This window comes from Entelurus aequoreus, linkage group LG23, assembly GCF_033978785.1.
Source record: "Entelurus aequoreus isolate RoL-2023_Sb linkage group LG23, RoL_Eaeq_v1.1, whole genome shotgun sequence".
NCBI lineage: Eukaryota > Metazoa > Chordata > Actinopteri > Syngnathiformes > Syngnathidae > Entelurus > Entelurus aequoreus.
The window spans coordinates 5,448,191-5,468,270 of NC_084753.1; the positions used below are offsets into that span (position 1 = coordinate 5,448,191).

Genomic DNA, 20,080 nt, shown 5'->3' on the forward strand with positions numbered 1-20,080 from the left:
TAATGCCATTTTTTGTGGTCCCCTTTATTTAGAAAAGTATCAAAGTACCGAAAAGTATCGAAATACATTTTCCAGGCATGTGATTTTTCCGTCTAAAGTCGGAATTCTGTCCTTTTTTAATCTCGGGGAGAAAAAAAAAATAATCTCCCGTTTTTCCGGTTTTTTTTCCGACCCTAAATCAAGATTCGAGACGTAGTTTATATTACGCCGTAGTTGATTGGTTGATATGTTCCTTGTGACCAATCAGGACATCGTTAATAACGTCATCATTCATAATGGTTATTACCGCCATTTTCCATATGTAAACGATGTCGGTTCTCGAGAGAAAGGACGCTTTACAAGTAAAATAAATTGATAAACATGTCAAAAACAAGTTCCGATTGGACTGGATGGAAAGGGAAATCACTGATACTGTTGGGAAGAAGGAAGTTACGACTTTGTTCGGTGATTTTATTCGGAAAATCGATCGTCCCGGAAAGGTTTTGTGCACGTGGTGTCATGATAATATTGACTATGGATCACGAGGTTTCAAGGCTTTGGAAGTACATGCGAAACGCCAAAAACATATGAAACAACTTGAAGCAAGGAAAACTAACTTTTCACTAGCTGGTACTTTTGGATGTCAACCGAAAGTGAGCAAACCTTACGGACTTCATCCTTTGTTTACATGGAGAGGAAAGATCCACCCACTTCAGTTGCAGACAGGGTTGTTAATAATGAGGTAAGCTAAAAAATATTTGCTTGCGAAATACGCATGTTTGTTTTAAATATTAACCAATTATTGCTTTGCGAAATATAAATGGGTTTTTCTCAAAATAAAAAGCCACGTGAAAATATATTATGAAATTACAGAAATTCAAAGAGTCGCATTATTGATTCCAGTTAACAATTTATTTGAAATAAATTTGCATATAATACTATTTTGTAATATTAAGTTCTTATGTAGTCTCTTGAAACTATTGTCAGTGGTGTAACAATCTTGAAGGTCAATATTTCCACACTTGTTTCATGCAATATGTCAGTGTCCTCACATTAATATTATTTCCTATTTTCAAATATGAGTAAACCATACTAAACATGTTTAATTATTTTCATACATTTATATCCTATTTTGGCAAAAAGAATGAAATGTTCACATTTGGTATTTTGTTAAATAAATTTGCAAGGAAAGCTCATGTTAGGGCTCTCCGAGAAAGCTAATGTGTGAAGTGAACTGAAGTAATGTGGTAATACTGTAAATAAAGTGTAGATAATAACACTGATCAATGTGACACCTGTGGATGTGAAATGAACACAAGATGTAAATATTAGTGACTAAATACTGTTGGGACTGAACCATATACAGTAATTCATTAGGATCATCGGGTTATGTATGTTCTATTAATGATGTTTTCATGTCTTTAAACACTAACATATTTTCTTCAAATGGTGCTGTCTTTGTTCATTTTAGCATGTTAAATTGGTGAAAAACCAGGAGCTTGTCCCCCCACCAGGGCCTTCGTCCCCCAGACCCCCGGAAATGTTTTCAGTCTTTTTCACTGTGGTCAAATCACATGCCTTATTTTGGTACCGGTCCCAAAATATTGGTATTGGGACAACACTACATGCAGACTACACAGCAGGTATTAACTCGCCTTGCTTCCACGATTAATAGTCAAATCCTCGGGATTGAATTGTCGAATCTTCGACTATTTGAAGACAGCCTTATTGATGAGCGACTTCTTTTTTCACTTCTATAATGTTTTAAGAGGGTTCACATTTCCTGTATGGTTTTTTTCTGAGAGTGACATTCTAACATTGGAGCAGACGCCGTGATTTGTCTGTTATTTTCAACCAGCCTAAACTTCAAGGGGTACAATTTTCTCTTTGGGTTGGGAAGGAGGAAACTCACTGCCTTTTGAAAGTAAACCCTATCTGATGACCTCGAAATATTGTGTATCGCCAAAATCTTATTCAATCTCGCTATCCCAGCACGAAAAAAACGATTAAAAGTACAAAAAAATATATTGTTAAAAATGTGCAAAATGGTAGCGGACAGAGAGACGCGAGTGGTGGAAAGGCGAGGTGTGAGACGCGTGGGTGTTTGGACCGTGGGCACAGGGGCTTAATGAGAGGTGAGCCAGAGGAGACGCGGTGCAAGGACAGCCGGAGAAAGGGTAGAAGCAGGGAGAGGTGGCGACGTGAAGGAGGGGGGGAGTGAGTGATAGATGGCAGAGAGGGAAAGGAAGAAGCTTAAAACTGGAAGCAGTAAACAAAGAGCCAAGAATAGAGTCCAGGTGGGAGAAGTGAAAGGTGAGATGAGGACAGTCAAGGAGGCAACTGATGATGATGATGATGATGATGATGATGTCTTCCGAGTTCAAGCACTGCGTCAGAATGGAAGAAAAAAATAGAACTTCCGTAAAAAAATACAAATGTTTTTAAATATTTATTCAATCATTTGATAGGGAAATCATAATACAGGTACACTGCAAAAAGTCAGTGTTCAAAAACAAGAAAAAAAATTACAAAAATGAGGGGTATTTTATTTGAATTAAGCAAAATGATCTGCCAATAGAACAAGAAATTTCGGCTTGTCAAGACTTTCCAAAACAAGTAAAATTAGCTAACCTCAATGAACCCAAAAATAGCTTAAAATAAGTATATTCTCACTAATAACAAGTGCACTTTTCTTGGTAGAAAAAAAAAAGAGACCTTTTTGCTCAATATGTTGAAAAATATTCTTAAATGAAGTAAATGCTAGTGCCATTATCTTGACATAATGATATGCGTTTCTTGAAACCAGCAAACTTATAGTAAAAACTAGTTTATTGTTCTTAATGGAAAGGCAACAAGGCAAGTGCTTGTTACTCTCGGGGTCTCCTAGCTGCTCAGGCAAATCATATTGTCTAAAAATGCATTTTTCCATGGATAACATGACATCATCGCGCCAAGTGCGTGCTCTTTCAGTCAATTAGTGCGCATATATACAGCCCAAAAATTTTTTTATTGTAATTTTGAGGAATTTATCTGAATGTGCAACAACTATTTCTGTTCAAAATAGTTTAAAATGTTAAATGTTTAAATATTAACTGTCAGTTTACTGTACTGTGCCAACTGTACTACTATATGAGTACGTATTTTCTATTGTTTCATTGAAAATAATACAGCAAAGTCCATTTGGCTGTCATCCGTTTTAATTATGAGACACAATTGTGCCAAAGTCATGATTTTTTTTGTTCATTCTTGAAATAAGAAATGATGACTTTAAAAAAGTAGTTTTCTACTTGTGAGTGTTGCTGACACAGCTTTGCAACAGTTGATATTCTAGTTTCAAGCATGTTTTACTCAATATAGCTCATCAAATCTCAGCAACAAGCTGTAATATCTTACTGAGATCATTTAGGACCAAAACACTTAAAACAAGTAAAACACTCTAACATAAAATCTGCTTAGTGAGAAGAATGATCTTATCAGACAGAAAATAAGCAAGTATCAGCCTTATTTGAGATATTTCATCTTACTTAGATTGCAGTTTTTGCAGTGTGCTAAGAAAACAAAACAAATTCAGTGTTTTAAAATTCACTGTAAAAAAAAAGCAGTGTGAATCAGAATCACAATCAGAAATACTTTATAAATCCCCAAAGGGGAAATTAAAATTTTCAGCACAATCCCATTCAAGATCAGACAAACATTACAGAGAGACAGAACAGGATGGCTGACTGGTCTGCCAACTTCCGGCACCCCTTACAAAAAAGGTGAGATACAGGTAAACAATGAGGGGGTGAGAAAAAAAATAAAATAAAATTGGTCTAAGCCTGGGCCCATGGAGAGGGGGTCCAGACCAAAGGCCAAGGGAAAAAACAACTCATAGCCATAGCACACATCCCTCTTACATGTGGGAAACATCAAATAACACAAAGGACATTAAAGACATTAAAAGAGCAGAGCTGATGCAACCAGCCACTTCTACATATAAACAAATTCAGTTTACATTTTCTATAATGATCATAATTTGATTTTTTTAAAAATCTGTGTATACAAACTAAGTGTACATTTTTTTAATCATAATTTGATGTAAAAAAAAAAAAAAAAAATCACTTCACAAAATTTCGGCGCAAAAAATTCAGTTACCGTATTTTTCGGACTATAAGGCGCACTTAAAGGCCTACTGAAAGCCACTACTAGCGACCACGCAGTCTGATAGTTTATATATCAACGATGAAATATTAACATTGCAACACATGCCAATACGGCCGGGTTAACTTATAAAGTGCAATTTTAAATTTCCCGCTAAACTTCCGGTTGAAAAAGCCTTTGGAGGATGACATATGCGCGTGACGTAGCCAGGGGAACAGAGGTATGGCTTCCCCATTGAATACAATACAAAAAAGCTCTGTTTTCATTTCATAATTCCACAGTATTCTGGACATCTGTGTTGGTGAATATTTTGCAATTTGTTTAATGAACAATGGAGATTGCAAAGAAGAAAGTTGTAGGTGGGATCGGTGTATTAGCGGCTGGCTGTAGCAACACAACAAGAAGGACTTACTTGGATAGCAGACGCGCCAGCCGATGCTAGCCGCCAACCACATATGTGTTGGGGTGAAGTCCTTCGTCGCGCCGTCGATCGCTGGAACGCAGGTGAGCACGGGTGTTGATGAGCAGATGAGGGCTGGCTGGCGTAGGTGGAGCGCTAATGTTTTTATCATAGCTCTGTGAGGTCCGGTTGCTAAGTTGCTAAGTTAGCCTTAGCGTCGTTAGCAACAGCATTGTTAAGCTTTGCCAGGCTGAGAATTATTAACCGTGTAGTTCATCATCATCGGCAGTCACTCGTAGTCGAGTATGACTGTCCTCAGAATGGATGGGTTCCCATTCGGGAGGACGCCTGCGCGTGACGTCTTTTAGCGTGGGGAGACTGATGCGCCTGCAGCCACCACACGGTCCTTGGCAGAGAGGGGCCTTGATCCAGTGGCATGGATCCATGACGACTGGCGACCACCCTCTGTTGCAGCCTTCATCCGCCTTCAGTGCCGTTGTGACATGCAGTGTCATCCTCTGCCACTTCCACCGTTGAGGTCTTTGAAATGCTATTTAACCCATAGCTGGGACCCTGACAGGTACTACCACCCCGGGTCAGAGTGGACCTGGGAGCAATGATGACTGAGGGGTAACTCCACCTTCCCCAAAACTCCAGAACTCCCGAACTGAAGCCTCATCACCGGATGCAGTTTTGAGTCATACCCAGGACATACCGTGTAGTTACATGTACATGGTTTAATAGTATTGTTGATCTTCTGTCTATCCTTCCAGTCAGGGATTTATTTATTTTGTTTCTATCTGCATTTGAGACAGATGCTATCACGTTAGCTCATGCTAAAGAGCTTTGTCGATGTATTGTCGTGGAGCTAAAAGTCACTGTGAATGTCCATTTCGTGTTCTTGACTCTCATTTTCAAGAGGATATAGTATCCCAGGTGGTTTAAAATACAAATCCATGATCCACAATAGAAAAAGGAGAGCGTGTGGAATCCAATGAGCCCTTGTACCTAAGTTACGGTCAGAGCGAAAAAAGATATGTATTTCACTGCATTCTAGTCCGTCACTCTAACGTTCCTCATCCACAAATCTTTCATCCTCGCTCAAATTAATGGGGTAATCGTCGCTTTCTCGGTCCGAATAGCTTTAGCTGCGTTGAAAACAATAGGAAAATATGAGGAAGTGAACAACTGACAACGTCACGCTACTTCCGGTAGGGGCAAGGCTTTTTTTGATCAGAGACCAAAAGTTGCGAACTTTATCGACGTTTTTCTATACTAAATCCTTTCAGCAAAAATATGGCAATATCGCAAAATGATCAAGTATGACACATAGAATGGATCCGCTATCCCCGTTTAAATAACAAAAATTCATTTCAGTAGGCCTTTAAAATTCTTTAATTTTCTCAAAATTCGACAGTGCGCCTTATAACCCGGTGCGCCGAATGTACGGAATAATTTTGGTTGTGCTTACCGACCGGACAGTGAGTACATAAACATGGAAAGCTAGCTAAAGAAAATACTCCAAACTCTGCCTCTGCTCATCATTCATCACTGAAGGTACACCCACTCTGTCAATCCTCTTATATACTCTACCATTCTAGACTTCTAGAGCATTTGATTATCACATCACTCTAAATGTACAGACTGTAAAGTTCACAAACATAAAGAGGGATGCTAGTGGGCCAGGCCAATCTTTCCTTTTCTCTAAACTAAAACTGGGGAAATGCGTAGAGTGTTCTGGGCTTCAGTACAGTGTTGATCTCATGAAGACATGATTTTATTTCACAATTCCTTGAGAGAAAAAAATGCCTGGTTAGGCTTTGTGTATGTCGTGTGTGCCTTCCTTGGGTGAAGCCAGGTTTACAGCTATGTTGTTATTATGCATGTTATGTTGCAGCTATTTAAAATAGTTTTGTCAATTTGTTCTGGCCTGAAATAAATTGGCCCTTTGAAACATATCTTTGTCTTTGTGTGTTGTATGTAGACCACATTGTTTAGCAGAGTTCAGTGATGCAAATGCAAGTCAAGTTGATCAACACATTGTATTATTCTCCAGTGCAATAACAGTACTGAAATGAAGGCTAAAAGGGCATTAATGGGAGCTTTTTAAAAAAAAAAAAGAAGAAAAAAAGAAGTAACTAAATAGTTACTTTTCAGAGTAACGCATTACTTTTTGGTGTAAGTAACTTAGTTACATTTGAAATATAGTAACTAGTAATTGTAACTAGTTCAGTGTTTCCCATAAACTGCCAAGATACCTGTGGCGGTGGGGGCGTGGCTATGGGCGTGGTCACCATGACATCATCGAGTAATTTGCATAATTTACTACAATGATTTGATTTTCTCTAAAAAGGCTCAAAAAATGTATACTTACTAATTAATAATAACAGTTTTGTTTTAAACGTCCATCCATCCATCCATCCATCCATCCATCCATCCATCCATCCATCCATCCATCCATTTTACAATATAATTACAACACTTTATGTACATATTTATATACAGATTTGAACAATGAGTTACTCACTGAAATATATTTTTTAATTGTGGTTCTTACAAAAAATATATCTTATAAAATATAAAAGCTAAAATGTCTCAAAGCTCTGCCCCTTTAATTAGTGCATACTAAATAATTTAACTTTAGCCTACTACTACAACCATATTATTTACCAGCAACATAAAGTGAAACAGAGGCAGAGGTGTCCTGCCACAGTCAGTAACAAATAAACAGAAAACAGTAGTGGTGGTAGACAGACACAGAGCTTCATCAAACATCTGATCCACTGAACAAAGAGCTCCAAAAATCTTGAACTTTAGACTGCCATCAGTTTTACTCCCTACACTTAACCATGTGTTTCCTACTGCCTGCAGACTTTGCACCCTTTGTTATATACACATGTTGTGTTTCTAATATAAATACATTTAATAAAGTCAAATACAAATAAGGCAACAAGAGAAGTATCCTACACTTCTCTTTTGTAAAGTAAATCTGAACAGCCTATATGGGCATCTACATTAACTATATGATTTGTCTGAGAAGCTGGAGAGGACAACAACAACAACAAAAATTATTATTATTTTATTTTTATTTTTTATTTTTTATTTTTTTTAAATTTTTTAATTTGTGGTGGACGTAATTCTTTCGTGGCGGGCCGCAACAAATAAATGAATGTGTGGGAAACCCTGTATTTACTGGTTTTCAGTAACTAACCCAACACTGTCTATTGCCGCATATAATGACTGTTTATAATCGGTCTTGGATATAACATAGAATAAAACAGAAGATGACAACAACAATTTAGCGCCATCCCAACTTTTATAAAGTGTTTATGAAGATGATGTATTGTTGGGGGGGGGGGGGGGGGACACACAGATGTGCCCTTGTCAGGGCCCCGAGTCTGGAAGTGCTGATGGATGGCTGGAAGGGTAGCGGGTAGAAGGCGAAGAAGGAGAAAGGAATGCGGGTGACGGTGAGATGACAGTGATGGAGTGTGGGTGCATGGCGCTGCCACTTCTCAGACAGATGTTTAGTGACGGGGGCTAATACTTTCTGCATGTGCGCCCGAGGAGGAAAAAAACCCTCACTTTTGTCACTTTTGTGAGATACTGTACGTGTGACACTTTTAAAAGGATTTATTGCTTGAGACAAACATCTTTACAGCCGTATTTAAGTGCATGTCAGGAAGTCCCATGGCCTTTTTGAACCGTTCTCACCGATATTTTATTTGCATTATGTTCAAATGTTAACACTTCAAATCTCAACATGGGCAAATGTGTGTCTTGCTTACATTTTGCTGAAGTTATTCAATCTTTTTGTCACAGATTCAATGTGACAACTTTTGAGAGGACCTGATTGCGTAACACACATACTGGCACATGATTGAAGATACTGGTCGGCAGATCCTTGCATTGATATTTTAAACTTGCGAGCAAAGATAGAACAATTGGATCCAAAATTGTGATTTACGTAACTGAGGCGTTCCTCAAGTCACCGCTTTAGGGGAGCTGAACTTCTTTTTTTTCTTGGATTAAACTTTTGAATTTAATCATTTACAATCTTTGTGTAAAAGAAGCAGACACATTTTTCTTTTTTATGCATTCTAAATATTAAATAAATGTGATAAAAAAAACTTCACTTACAATGGAACCTATGAGAGCTGCTCTGTTCTGCCTATAAAACCCCTAAAAAAACATCCAAACACCTCCATTGAAGTTTGACATACATGTAAGTATAAATGTAATGTAGCAACAGGCATATTTATAATACCATTTAATATGTACATATTTTGCTCATTTTAAGCATACGCGACACATTAATTTCAAAAATGCTTCACAACGATCTCTGTTTCTCCCAACATCATCACTGCAGACTAGGGATGTCCGATAATGGCTTTTTGCCGATATCCGATATGCCGATATTGTCCAACTCTTTAATTACCGATACCGATATCAACCGATATATACAGTCGTGGAATTAACACATTATTATGCCTAATTTGGACAACCAGGTATGGTGAAGATAAGGTACTTTTAAAAAAATTAATCAAATAAAATAAGATGAATAAATTAAAAACATTTTCTTGAATAAAAAAGAAAGTAAAACAATATAAAAACAGTTACATAGAAACTAGTAATGAATGAAAATTTGTAAAATTAACTGTTAAAGGTTAGTATTATTAGTGGACCAGCAGCACGCACAATCGTGTGCTTACGGACTGTATCCCTTGCCGACTGTATTGATATATACTGATATATAATGTAGGAACCAGAATATTAATAACAGAAAGAAACAACCCTTTTGTGTGAATGAGTGTAAATGGGGTGGGTTGGTGCACTAATTGTAAGTGTATCTTGTGTTTTTTATGTGGATTTAATAAAAAAAAACAAACAAAAAAACGATACTGATAATAAAAAAAACGATACCGATCATTTCCGATATTACATTTTAACGCATTTATCGGCCGATAATATCGGCAAACCGATATTATCGGACATCTCTACTGCAGACTGTATAAGAGCCAACAGCAGTGTTTCCCACACATTCATTTATTTGTGGCGGCCCGCCACGAAAGAATTACGTCCGCCACAAATAAAATAAAATAAAATAATATATATATATATTTTTTTTGTCCTGTCCAGCTTCTCAGGCAAATCATATAGTTGATGTAGATGCCCATATAGACTGTTCAGATTTACTTTACAAAAGAGAAGTGTAGGATACTTCTCTTGTTGCCTTATTTGTATTTGACCACTACTGTTTTCTGTTTATTTGTTACTGACTGTGGCAGGACACCTCTGCCTCTGTTTCACTTTATGTTGCTGGTAAATAATATGGTTGTAGTAGTAGGCTAAAGTTAAATTATTTAGTATGCACTAATTAAAGGGGCAGAGCTTTAAGAGACATTTTAGCTTTTATATTTTATAAGATATATTTTTTTGTAAGAACCACAATTAATAAATATATTTCAGTGAATAACTTATTGTTCAAATCTGTATATAAATATGTACATAAAGTGTTGTAATTATATTGTAAAATGGATGGATGGATGGACGTTTAAAACAAAACTGTTATTATTAATTAGTAAGTATACATTTTTTGAGCCTTTTTAGAGAAAATCATATCATTGTAGTCAATTATGCAAATTACTCGATAATGTCATGGTGACCACGCCCATAGCCACGCCCCCACCGCCACAGGTATCTTGGCAGTTTATGGGAAACACTGAACGGACATAATAAAACATCACTTACTGTACAAGGTCTACTGTCATTAGGATGCCGACTGATAGAATGTTGTTATATTCCCGTTTAGATGAAGAATGACTCGTAATCCTCGCGAAGAAAAGGAGGGATAGAACCAGGCGTCTTTTCGTGTCCTCCTCGCCATTCCTGGGTCTAAATTGGCTGCCAAAGTGTACCAACTTGTCGGAATACGTCCTCATCCTTCTACTATCCAGGTGAGAGGCATGATTTATTATCTAGCATACACTTCTCCAAGCAAGGGAGCGAGTTTACCAATTGTTGATGTAAACATAGGTAAACACATGATGTAAACACACTAGAGATGCGCGGTTTGCGGACACAACCGCGGAGTCCGCGGATAATCCGCGGGTCGGGCGGATGCATGACGAAAAAAATAGATTTTAAATAGATTCGGGCGGGTGGCGGTTGAACCAATTCTCTCAAATGTCTGCTGATTTTCACCCAATCAACAATAATAAGGGTGTGCCGTGTTGGTACTGCCTTTATCACCCTCTACAACATGTACAGCCAGCGTGCTAGCCCAGTCACATGTTGTGTGCGGCTTCTGCTTGCACACGTAAGTGACAGCAATGCATACCTGGGGCCGTACTTATCAAGCTTCTTAGAATTACTCCTAAGAAGTCTGCTAAGAGTTGACTTAAGAGTAAATAAATTCTTCGCTGAAAGCTGCACTTAAAAGTTAGTTATCAAGCGTCTTACTCACACTTTCAGCGAAGTGTAGGACTGAATCTTAAGTGTCACACTCAGAGCTGAATTACGACATTACTATGTGCCGTAAACGGAATTTTAGGTGACGTCATTTCTGTGTCCATAGAAATGACCAATCACGGAAGGGAATCCGTTGTCTAAGAATAAAGAAATATCTTGGAAATATTTAAGTGGACAATGGGAGTGTATATTTTGACAATAAACTACAAAATAATACAAAACAAACTAGTCCCCGCCGACACTCACGCTACCGCTCCCTCTCTTCTCTCGCCCACACACTCACTGACGTCACTCACCTCACGGCCACACACATACGCTACTCTCATAACATTTTCTTTCCAATTCATTAATTAGGCAACTAATTTGAAACTGGTGTGGGTGGCTCTATATATACTAGCCCACTGCAGACACATGCAGAAATCAACAAGGAATCGAAAAGTATTAAATCTGTGACAAAATTAATATCCGCTCTGTCTAAACGATACCGTTTGATCAGCTGCTCGTCATCAAAAAAAACCAAAACATTGTTCCGTTCCCTGAACGTTCGCGCACGTCTCTCTCGCCTCAGTGCCATCCCCTGCTGGCAACTCCTAACCACTTAAGACACCTCTGAAGGTCTCTTAAATATCGTGGAGAGTAGGAGTGATTCTTAGACTTAAGAACGTTGATAAAAAGCTTTTATTCTTAAGTTTGAGAGTAGGACTAAATTTCGCAAATTCTCAGGACTTAAGTGTAAAATGGCACTCTAAGAAGCTTGATAAGTACGGCCCCTGGTCCACAGCCATACAGGTTACACTGACGGTGGCCGTATAAAACAACTTTAACACTCTTAATATGTGCCACACTGTGAACCCACACCAAACAAGAATGACAAACACATTTTGGGAGAACATCTGCACCGTGAGACAACATAAACACAACAAAACAAATACCCAGAACACCTTGCAGTCCTAACTCTTCCTGGCTGAAATATACACCCTCCGCTACCACCAAACCCCGCCCACCTCAACCGACGCACGGAGGGTGGTGGTGGTGGGGGGTTGATGTGTAGGGGGGCGGGGTTTGGTGGTAGCGGAGGGTGTATATTTCAGCCAGGAAGAGTTAGGACTGCAAGGTGTTCTGGGTATTTGTTCTGTTGTGTTTATGTTGTCTCACGGTGCAGATGTTCTCCCAAAATGTGTTTGTCATTCTTGTTTGGTGTGGGTTCACAGTGTGGCACATATTAAAGGCCTACTGAAATGAATTTTTTTTATTTAAACGGGGATAGCAGATCTATTCTATGTGTCATACTTGATCATTTCGCGATATTGCCATATTTTTGCTGAAAGGATTTAGTATAGAACAACGACGATAAAGATTGCAACTTTTGGTATCTGATAAAAAAAAGGCTTGCACCTACCGGAAGTAGCGTGACGTAGTCAGTTGAACATATACGCAAAGTTCCCTATTGTTTACAATGATGGCCGCATGAAGTGAGAGAGATTCGGACCGAGAAAGCGACAATTTCCCCATTAATTTGAGCGAGGATGAAAGATTTGTGGATGAGTAAAGTGCAAGTGAAGGACTAGTGGGGAGTTGAAGCTATTCAGATAGGGAAGATGCTGTGAGAGCCGGGGGTGACCTGATATTCAGCTGGGAATGACTACAACAGTAAATAAACACAAGACATATATATACTCTATTAGCCACAACACAACCAGGCTTATATTTAATATGACACAAATTAATCCTGCATAAAAACACCTGCGTGTTTGTTATGCTAGCTCCTAGCTCCTATGCTAGCTCCTAGCTCCATAGAACACGCCAATACAATTCAAACACCTGATCAACACACACAATCACTCAGCCCAAAAGACCGTTTACCTAACCCAAGGTTCATAAAGCTTATATATTTTTAAAAAGTTACGTACGTGACGCGCACATACGGTCAAGTTATCGAATGTTTAGCAGCCAAGGCTGCATACTCACGGTACCTGATATTCAGCTGGGAATGACTACAACAGTAAATAAACACAAGACATATATATACTCTATTAGCCACAACACAACCAGGCTTATATTTAATATGCCACAAATTAATCCTGCATAATAACACCTGCGTGTTTGTTATGCTAGCTCCTAGCTCCTCTGCTAGCTCCTAGCTCCATAGAACACGCCAATACAATTCAAACACCTGATCAACACACACAATCACTCAGCCCAAAAGACCGTTCACCTAACCCAAGGTTCATAAAGCTTATATATTTTTAAAAAGTTACGTACGTGACGCGCACGTACGGTACGGTACGTGTTATGCTAGCTCCTAGCTCCTCTGCTAGCTCCTAGCTCCATAGAACACGCCAATACAATTCAAACACATGATCAACACACACAATCACTCAGCCCAAAAGACCGTTCACCTAACCCAAGGTTCATAAAGCTTATATATTTTAAAAAAGTTACGTACATACGCAAAAAAAAGCCAAAGCTGCATACTCACAGTAGCACGTCTGCGTCTTTGTCATCCAAATCAAAGTAATCCTGGTAAGAGTCTGTGTTGTCCCAGTTCTCTACAGGCGTCTGTGTATCCAAATCAAAAGTCCTCCTGGTTAGAGTCTCTGTTATCCGAGTTCTTCCATCTTGACTGCATCTTTCGGGAATGTAAACAAAGAAGCGCCGGCTGTGTACTGTTGTGGCTGACTACGTTCGAAAAATACGTCCATTTCGCACCGACAACTTTCTTCTTTGCTTGCTCGGCTTCCTTCTCCATAATGCAATGAACATGATTGAAACAGATTCACGAACACAGATGTCCAGAATACTGTGGAATTATGAAATGAAAACAGAGCTTTTTCGTATCGGCTTCAATGTGGAAGGCATACCCGTGTTCCCCGGGCTACGTCACGCGCATACGTCATCCTCAGAGGCGTTTCGAACCGGAAGTTTAGCGGCAAATTTAAAATGTCACTTTATAAGTTAACCCGGCCGTATTGGCATGTGTTATAATGTTAAGATTTCATCATTGATATATAAACTATCAGACTGCGTGGTCGGTAGTAGTGGGTTTCAGTAGGCCTTTAAGAGTGTTAAAGTTGTTTTATACGGCCACCGTCAGTGTGACCTGTATGGCTGTGGACCAGGTATGGATTGCTGTCACTTACGTGTGCAAGCAGAAGCCGCACACAACATGTGACTGGACTGTCACGCTGTCTGTACATGTTGTAGAGGGTGATAAAGGCAGTACCATCACAGCACGCCCTAATTATTGCTGTTGGGTGCGACCCCATGTCTATATTATATATATAACAACGGGCGGGCGGTTGTGGTTTTGATAAAATGTTAGTTCGGTTGGATGGCGGGTGGGTGACGACTTTTGTGATGCGGATGCGGATGAAATAATTGCCTATCCACGCACCTCTAAAACACACTTAAACATGCATCGCAAAAAAAACACAAAACGCAAAAAAAAAAAAAAAATACACGTCCATCCATTTCCTACATGAACTCCATGGTGTTCAGGGATGAATAGTCTCTCCTATTGCTATTGTACTATTTTTTCAGCTATAGTTACATTAATCATTAGTAATGTAGCAGCTTAGTTTTGAATGGCAGGGTCCCTGCTATCACGTGTTGATAAAAATATAACATTTACATAATAAAAATCAACTACAGGCTTCCCAAATGCTGTAATAAATTAAGCATGATGAGTTGAACATATGTCAGCATGTGGCCCACTTTTAACTCTTTTTTTTCAAACGCTTATTGCAAACGCTTACTTACAGTAAATCATTAATTTGACTTTGTAAGTCATTATTTCGACTTAGTAAGCCATTTTTTTGTCATTATTTTGACTTAGTAAATTACTAAGTCATAATAATGACGTACTTAGTATCTCAGGTAACTAGGACTGTTTTGTTTTTACTTTACGGAAAAAATATCCGGTCAGACGCTTTTTCACGGGACACATTTCCGGCGTTGTTGTTGTTTCCGGTCGAGGAGATGCTGCTCCGTTATTGATTGAACTAAAGTGTGAATGTCATTAAAACAGTTAGCGCCATCTTTTGACACTTCTTCCACTCCCGTCCTTGCACGCTACACCGCTACAACAAAGATGGCGGGGAGAAGACGCTGTCGAAGGTGAGCCACGTAAATAAGACCGCCCACAAAACGGCGCATCCTGAAGCGACTGTCAGATTGCGACTTGAAGATGATGTGTAAAACATCATCTATGCAACATTTTGAGCAAAGAACCACCATTACATGTTATGTAGACCACAAGGAAGTCTTTTGTATTTAGAAAAAACAAATTAATATGACTCCTTTAATGTGCCTTATAATCCGGTGCGCCTTTTATATGAAAAAAGATCGAAAATAGACCATTCATCGGCAGTGCGCCTTATAAACCGGTGCGCCCTATGGTCCGGAAAATACGGTAACTTGGAAGCAGATACCATTTATTAAAAACGTAGGCAACAATTGCAATGAAGAGGATACTTTTTATTCGCTTCACAAATTAAAAGAACAGAACATTTTCAAGTGCATGGATGGTAGATAAAAAGAAACGGCGATTCATTGAAGAAGGTAGCTAAGGAAATGCCGGCTTGCTTCGGACTCCCGAACAAAATTAGAATGATGAAAAGATAATGAAGCAGGTTTGTTAACAGTCTTATTGCAGTTAAAGGCCTACTGAAATGAATTTTTTTTAGTCGAGAACGCGAAATGGACATTCACAGTGACTTTTATCTCCACGACAATACATCGGCGAAGCACTTTAGCTACGGAGCTAACGTGATAGCATCGGGCTTAACTGCAGATAGAAACAAAAGAAATAAACCCCTGACTGGAAGGATAGACAGAAAATCAACAATACTATTAAACCATGGACATGTAACTACACGGTTAATGCTTTCCAGCCTGGCGAAGCTTAGCAATGCTGTTGCTAACGACGCCATTGAAGCTAACTTAGCAACGGGACCTCACAGAGCTATGCTAAAAACATTAGCTATCCACCTACGCCAGCCAGCCCTCATCTGCTCATCAACACCCGTGCTCACCTGCGTTCCAGCGATCGACGGAGCGACGAAGGACTTCCCCCGATCATCAATGCGGTCGGCGGCTAGCGTCGGCTAGCGTCGGCTAGCGCGTCTGCTATCCAAGTCAAAGTCCTCCTGGTTGTGTTGCTGCAGCCAGCCGCTAATACACCGATCCCACCTACAACTTTCTTCTTTGCAGTCTCCATTGTTCATTAAACAAATTGCAAAAGATTCACCAACACAGATGTCCACAATACTGTGGAATTTTGCGATGAAAACAAAGCGTTTTGTATTGTGATACAATGGTGTCCGAATACTTCCGTATCAACCATTGACGTCACGCGCACACGTCATCATACATAGACGTTTTCAACCGGAAGTGTGGCGGGAAATTTAAAATGTCACTTTATAAGTTAACCCGGCCGTATTGGCATGTGTTGCAATGTTAAGATTTCATCATTGATATATAAACTATCAGACTGCGTGGTCGCTAGTAGTGGCTTTCAGTAGGCCTTTAAGTCCTTTAATTAAATAGTGAACATACTAGACTAGTGTTTTTCAACCTTTTTTGAGGCAAGGCACATTTTTTTCCTTAAAAAATACAGAGGCACACCACCAGCAGAAAACTTTAAAAAATGAAACTCCACCAGGTCGTTGTGCCTTATTTTGAGTTTGTTGGTGTTTTCCTGAGTGTAGTGCTTTAGTTCTTGTCTTGCGCTGTTATTTTGGTGGCCCTTCCTGTTTTGTTGGTGTTTTCCTGTAGCAGTTTCATGTCCTCCTTTGAGCGCTATTCCCCGCACCTGCTTTGTGTTAGCAAGCAAGGCTATTTACCTTGTTGCTATCCTTCTTTTTGGGGACATTGTTGATTGTCATGTCATGTACCGATGTACTTTGTGGACGCCGTAAGTTTTTGCTGTCGTCCAGCATTTCGTAGCCAGTTCAGTTTTACTTTCGTTTTGCATAGCCATTGCCTTTTCCTTTTGTTCATTTTTGGTTTAAGCATTACATACCTTTTTACCTGCACCCTGCCTCCCGCTGTGGTTTGCATATTGGGATCACAACAAACCATCCTCGTCTCACCCGACACATTCCGGATTTAACAAAGCAATGAACTACCTGCTGCCACCTACTGACGTGGAGTATTACCTGCTTACCCTGCCGAGTTCTACACAGCACAGACACTAAGCAACGGCACATTATTTGCAGATTATAATTATTGATTATGCCAATTAGGTGAAGTTGCACACCAGACAATATCTCACGGCCGCGGCACAGTGGTTGAAAAACACTCATGTAGACCACAAGGAAAAGTTTAAATGGACAAAAAAAAAAATCACAATATGACCCCTTTTAACTGACTGTATTATTGTAACCTGCTTATGTTGCGGTACACATTAACTGTTTATAAAAGCAATTGCTGGATGCCCTGGGGGGTACATGGTGGTCATTTACAAGCATGCATTAGTAGTTTAAAGCAATCACAGTTGATTATTTTCTTTTATTGTGAAATGTTCAGGCTAAAAGAGAAAGCATTAAGGGATTTGACAAGAAGAGGAGGAGGAGGGGTGAGGGAGAGTTTTCGGGACTGTGTGTGTGTGTGCGTGTGTGTGTGTGTGTGTGTGTGTGTGTGTGTGTGTGTGTGTGTGTGTGTGTGTGTGTGTGTGTGTGTGTGTGTCACTGTAGACCAGGGGTGTCAAACTCATTCTAGATGGAGAAAAATCTACTCCCAAGTGGGCCGGACTGGCAAAATCACGGCACGCTAACTTAAAAATAAAGACAACTTTAGATTGTTTTCTTTGTCTAAAAATAGAACAACATTCTGAAAATGTACAAATCATAATGTTGTTGGGTTTTTTTTTACACTTACATTTTGCGGTTAATAGTATTCTACCTTTATTTGTCGTCATTTATATTTTCTGATTAAATGATGTAAAGTACCTTCAATAAGAGGAGGTGTGAACAAGTGATGACATAAATCATGGTCCCAATAACATTGCATCTAATAGAGAATGTCTCATTTGCACCCCTGGTGGTGACATCTATCAAAATGAGGGTGGTCCCAAAAAGGAGGGATTTATCAAATTGACTGTGTTGCTTTTAAAAGTGCTCACCCACTGGCCAATATAGGAAATAACAAGTGTGTGTAAGAAATTGACATGCGCCCCCTTTGGCCAAAATAAAAAAATAAAAAATGTACATAGAGAAATACTGTAATAACTTGAAGTAAATAATGATTAAAAACCAATTACAAACAAAGAATACAATTAAAAAAAAACAATCAACTAAAATCAGTCTTTTTCTCACAATGCGTCAACTTTTTTCTTATAAAATTGGGAACAATTTTTCATATTCTTCCTGTTTTTGTAATATTGCAATATTTTCTCGTAAAATTACTTTTTTTTAATGTAAAATTATTACTTTTTAATGCAAAATGGTGACATTTGTCATATAAAATTCTGACTTTTATCACAATATTGCCAATTTCTTTTGTTCTTGTAAAATAGTGACATTTTCGGAGTAAAATTATGACTTATGTCATAATTTTGCCAAGTAAAATCCCGATTATTATAATATTGCCAACATTTTCAAGTTTTCTCATAAAATTTGTGACTTTTGTCGAGTAAAATGACGACTCTTTTCATAAAATCGCCAACATTTTAAGCTTCTCCTGTAAAACTGCGACTGTCATTGAGTAAAATTCCAACTTTTATCACAACGTTGCACAAATGTTCAGTTTTTCTTGTAAAATTTTGACTTGCGTTGAGTAAAATTACGACTTATTATAATACTAGAGGTAGACATTTTTCGGAGGTCTCAAGAAGGCAACAAATACAAGCGTGTGTGTGTGTGTGTGTGTGTGTGTGTGTGTGTGTGTGTGTGTGTGTGTGTGTGTGTGTGTGTGTTGTGTGTGTGTGTGTGTGTGTGTGTGTGTGTGTGTGTGTGTGTGTGTGTGTGTGTGTGTGTGTACATGTGTGTGTGTGTGTGTGTGTGTGTGCATCTAATAAAGAATGTCTCATTTGCACCCCTAGTGGTGACATCTATCAAAATTAGGAGGGATTTTTCAAATTGACTGTGTGTCGCTTTTAAAAGTGCTCCCCCTCTGATCAACATATGCAATAACAAGTGTGTGTAAGAAATTGAAATGCGCCCCCTTTGGCCAAAATAAAAAAATAAAACATTTACATAGAGACATACTGTAATAACTTGAAGTAAATGATTAAAAACCAATTACAAACAAAGAATACAATTTAAAAAAAAACAATTAACAATGAGTCAACTTTTTTCTTATAAAATTGCGAACACATTTTTCATATTTTTCCTGTTTTTGTAATATTGCAATATTTTCTCATAAAATAACTTTTTTTGAATGTAAAATTATTACTTTTGAATGCGAAATGGTGACATTTGTCCTATAAAATTCTGACTTATCACAATATTGCCAATTTTTTTTGTTGTTCCTGTAAAATAGTGACATTTTTGGAGTAAAATTATGACTTATGTCATAATTTTGCCAAGTAAAATCCCGATTATTATAATATTGCCAACATTTTCAATTTTTTCATAAAATGTGTGACTCTTGTCGAGTAAAATGACGACTCTTTTCATAAAATTGTCAACATTTTAAGCTTCTCCTGTAAAACTGCGACTGGTATTGAGTAAAATTCCAACTTTTATCATCACGTTTGCACAAATGTTCAGTTTTTCTTGTAAAATTTTGACTTGCGTTGAGTAAAATTACGACTTTTATTATAATACTAGAGGTAGGCATTTTTCGGAGGTCTCAAGAAGGCAAAAAATACAAGCGTGTGTGTGCGCGTGTGTGTGCGTGTGTGTGCGACATCAAGGAAAAGTAGCTTCCATATGAGGAGGTGTGAACAAGTTAGGACATAAATCATGGTCCCAATAAAGAAAACCATTGCATCTAATAGAGAATGTCTCATTTGCACCCCTGGTGGTGAAATCTATCAAAATTAGAAAGGAATTTTAAAAAAAGACTGTGTGTCACTTTTAAAAGTGCTCCCCCTCTGATCAACATATGAAATAACAAGTGTGTGTAAGAAATTAAAATGCGCCCCCT

At 38.5% G+C, this 20,080-nt stretch overlaps 1 long non-coding RNA gene across 2 annotated transcripts in view; it reads left to right on the forward strand.

The window, feature by feature from the left end:
* Positions 1–20,080, forward strand: part of LOC133640483 (uncharacterized) — a 128,836-nt gene that overhangs the window by 84,228 nt on the left and 24,528 nt on the right. For both annotated transcript variants that reach the window (XR_009824172.1, XR_009824170.1), the window contains exon 5: positions 10,332–10,476. This is a non-coding gene — a long non-coding RNA (uncharacterized LOC133640483). The remainder of the gene's footprint in view (positions 1–10,331; positions 10,477–20,080) is intronic.